Source organism: Cyrtonyx montezumae, unplaced genomic scaffold (genome assembly GCF_038088225.1).
Source record: "Cyrtonyx montezumae isolate F1298 unplaced genomic scaffold, pur_monq_1.0 scaffold_14, whole genome shotgun sequence".
NCBI lineage: Eukaryota > Metazoa > Chordata > Aves > Galliformes > Odontophoridae > Cyrtonyx > Cyrtonyx montezumae.
This window is the reverse complement of record NW_027071870.1, coordinates 1,788,323-1,792,586: the sequence shown is the minus strand read 5'-3', so window position 1 is coordinate 1,792,586 and position 4,264 is coordinate 1,788,323.

Genomic DNA, 4,264 nt, shown 5'->3' with positions numbered 1-4,264 from the left:
AGCTTTTCACCTACGTTCAGTTTTCAGAATGTCATTCCTTCTCTACTGTTTTTGTGCTTGTGAGTATTGCTTCACTGGGAAATCTAGATAACATCATTATCTGAGCCTCTTCATTATGTTCTTTTGATCACTTTCCAGGTTTTTACTGTTTCCCTGTCTATCATACCCTTCTCTTTGATGTGCTTTGCCCTATATCGATTGCTGACCTCATTACAGACTCCAGGCCTCTAAAACTAAAGTGATTCTTTAAGAACGAAGATAATTAGGAGAACTGCTTTATAGAGATTTATCTCAAACTGCTTTATCTTTAACTACCATTCATATCACGTCCAGGACAATTTATTTCTTTCCAGATAACTTTTCCTCACTTTGGGCTATTTCTCAGTTTATTTCTTTCATACCATTTTTTATTACATTACTATATTTTATTATATTACTTTATTTCATTGCTATACTCCTTAGTTAACACATTCTGTAAAGTCCTTCCTGGAGCTGTCCTGCTTCTCAGCTTCACATCAAGGAAATCAGCACATGAAAATCCCCTCTCAGGCCTATAGGCACCTGTCCCTTTATCAGAGTACAGTGATCTAACATCCATGACAGCAGCATCTGCTGTAGTTGGATATATTATGACTGCACACCAAGCATGAGCTGCCAGAAACGGTGTTGAGGAACTTCTGGAACCCAAGGATAAGCTTTTTTTTTTTTTAATGGGCCAATATCACATAGAATAGTAATGTATCATACAGAATGTTAATGGCAATCAATATTAATGATTTTTATTGGAGATTACCCTGATAGAGGTGGAAATTATGTTCTCTGCTCTAAAGAGAACATAATTACAGGATGGCACCTGTATTTTTATCTACCATAAGAAAACGCTCTAATGCTCCTCAGGCATGACACAGCTTGGACAGCAGCTGCACTGGATTCCAAAGACTGCCCCATGGGTATACAGAATTTTCAATTTTAAAGGGGCACATCTGGGACCATAAGGGCAACCAGGAAAAAAACATGGAATATGGACAGAAAGAGAACAGTTTGGCTTGACAGTGAGCTGTCATTTTTTCTTATCTAAGAGTAAAAAATGAGTAAATAAGTAAAAGACAGAAAAACAGAAAAAAAAATGGCATCTACAAGTTAACTACCTACTGATAAAAACTGAAAGTTCTGAACCTGTTACATCGCTGTATGCAATGCTTTGAGGGTAAGAATCTAAGCAGCTGAAAGAAAAATCAATTTGCACTAATGAGCCGTGCAGAGTCCCCATCTGACCTCCAGCCTGCATGGCTGCGTGGTGATTATGTCCCATGGTGTAGAAAGGTGCATTCTCTTAATGGAAGAGAAGGGAGCACTTACACATTTGAAATTTGGCTACTTCCCATCCCTCCAGTCCTTCCAATCCCCTTCTGTTCCATCCCCACAGAAACATGAAACAAAAACAGTTAATCCTCATGTTATAGAACTGTGGATTCATTTGTCTCTTAGTGATAAAGCTAAATATATCCTTTGTTAATGTGATTTTTCAAAACTGCTTTATTTCATATCAGCTTCCTTTTTGTGCAGACTATTGAGGAATATTGTAGCTCCTGCAAAATTAGAGATCTGTCAAAGCAGTAATTGTGATAGAACTTTCCAGATCTCAGGAGCCTGGTGGTGTATCACTTTCAGGAGCTGAGACAATAATTGGGGTGCCCTGCTTGACAGAACAAACCTTGTTGTTTTTGAAACTCTCGCTTCATTAACATAATTAAATATTTGCAGGGAGACATGATGCTTACAGAAGGACTGGTTGCCATTGTGAGGCTGAACACTCAGCAATTGAAATGTTTGATGTTGTTTGGTGACTAGCAGAGCTCCTGAAGGAAAACCTGCACAACATACAGTCTTGTTCTCCCCAGTAATCTGTTAGAAATACTGCTTTGTTTCTGGAATTACAATACCTGGGGAGCAAACTGATAATGATGCACAAATTAAATCAAGATCTGTTACGGTTCGGGGTATGGCAGATCCCACTTACTGATCATTCAGCACTTGATCTATCAAATAACACAGAGGATCATTCAGTCAGTATATGGCAAACAGTTTGTCCCTAGAATACCACAGGAAATGTACATTTTAAATGTATGTTGGAGTTTTTCTTTCAGCTTTGGTGTCTATATTCCTCACTAAATCAATGTATGCAAAATTAATTCCACTCCTAGAAGCGTGTAAAAACTCTGAGGGAAAATTACCACATGGAAAAGCCCTGACTGAGAACACACATATACAACCTCTCAATAACAGATTGTCACTGTCTCTGTCAGGTTCTCGGGCTTGCCCCGCGACTTTGACTGAGGACAGCAGCTCTCTAAAAGCTACACCTGGTTGTAATACTGAAATCAGCAGAATCAGAGAATGAGATCTCCTGGGACCTGAGCTCATCAGCAGACTCATATGTGCATGCCCATTTCAACTTGCAGCACAGCATTCTCCTCCCATTAACAGCAAGCCTAACAAGGAAAACAGGAAGCAGTAAAATAAGGATTATCTCAATTTAATTACATCTGTGTAAATGACATCTGTCCAGTTCAGTTATCTAAATTCAACACAGGACTGCCACACCTAACAGTGAGTGTATCGACTGTATTCTCATCTATGAGTAAGCCTTTCTTCCACCAGTCAGATAATGAATTCAAAATAAATCCACTTCCTGTTGCAAGTGGCTGGAGCTAAGTTCAATGAACCCAATTTCTCCTGACCATTTCATTATTCAGACACACTGGGGAATAAGTGTGGTCGAAAGCCACCGTGAGATCTTCAGCTGTTGTCAGTGACCATACACAGCACCACAGTATCTTCTCAAAATAATGAAGTTAAGCCAGGGCTATCTCCATAGAAAGCAGAAATGGGAAATCTCTCCTGTGGCTGTTGACTCTTCACAGCCATTACCCTTACCATTATGAGGCACTATCACACTTCCTCCAGCCTCAGATCAAATACTTGTTGGTGTGCTGAGTGTTTTCTCCATGACTGCTCCAGGTCTTCCCCTCCCACTGACAGTGCTGGATGCTTCCACCAGCGCAAGCTGATCCCAATGCCAAGCTGAGCATTTGGAAAACAAAAGCTGAGGTATAACTGCAAAAGAGCTAGCATACTTCTGGTTTACTTCCAGCATATTAAATTTATCAGCAGGCAGGAACATAAGTTAGATATTTAATGGAAGTTGCAAAGCTTCTAGATAATTCATGTCTGGTGTCTGTTTCATGGGTGATCTCTAATTACCCTCTTGTATCAGGCCTTTCATGTGTAGTATTGGTGGTGTGAATTATTCAGGTGTAGGCAATGACATCAAATTCCGTTTTCTAGTAACAAGCAAGGGGGTACCCATGAGAAACTGCATGTGTGCAAACCTAGCTCATAGCACTGCAGCCAAGAGCTTCTGAATGCAATGAGGAACATCTCTCGTCAGGCACCTGCACAACCTCTCCAAAGGAGCAATGTAGCAAAAGCAGAAGTTCTGCTTATGTCCACTTCAGTATTAAATATACACAAGTGGCTGGACTTTATAAAGTCTTTAAGTTCCAGAAGCTGTTAAAAAAAGAAAAAAAAATATTAAAGTGCAAAGTGCTTGCATCTACCATGTAAACATCTGCAATATAATGATGATGAACACTAATAGGAATATTTTAACAAATAATAAGGTTTATTCACAGTAAGAAAGCTTTGAAAACGCTTGAATTTTTTAAGGTGGTGTAACTGTGAAAATAACACACGAACAGGAGCTTCATTTGTGGAGCAAAGGAATCCATATGACCAGCAGCTTTTGGTTTGATTGAGTAGAATCTGGAAAACCATAGACTGGATGCTAGCAGGTAGTGCAGGCTTTGTTGGGTGAGTACGTACCAATTAAAAGAACACTTAAAACTCAAATCCTGTACGTTTGCACGGTGCCTGAGGTTCTCCAGGCGAGATCCGAATACAGAATTTGCAGTGTGTAGGCTTCCTGGCTTTGTTTTGCCTATTTCATCTCAGTTTCCATCACGCTCCCTTTTTCATTTCTAACGCGTTCTCAGCTACGAACAGTCAGACGCAACGAGTCGCAGGTCTTTGGGAAGATCACTTTCTTTGGCTCACAGAAAAACGGGAGGGAGCTGAAACGACAAGCACAGCTTTCGGTGTTCCACATTCTGGCGTTTCAAGAAGAGCTCCCAGCCGGGAGCCCTGGGAGGAGGAGAGCAAGGAGGGGGGGAGGAGGAGGAGGAGGAGGAGGAAGAGGAAGAGG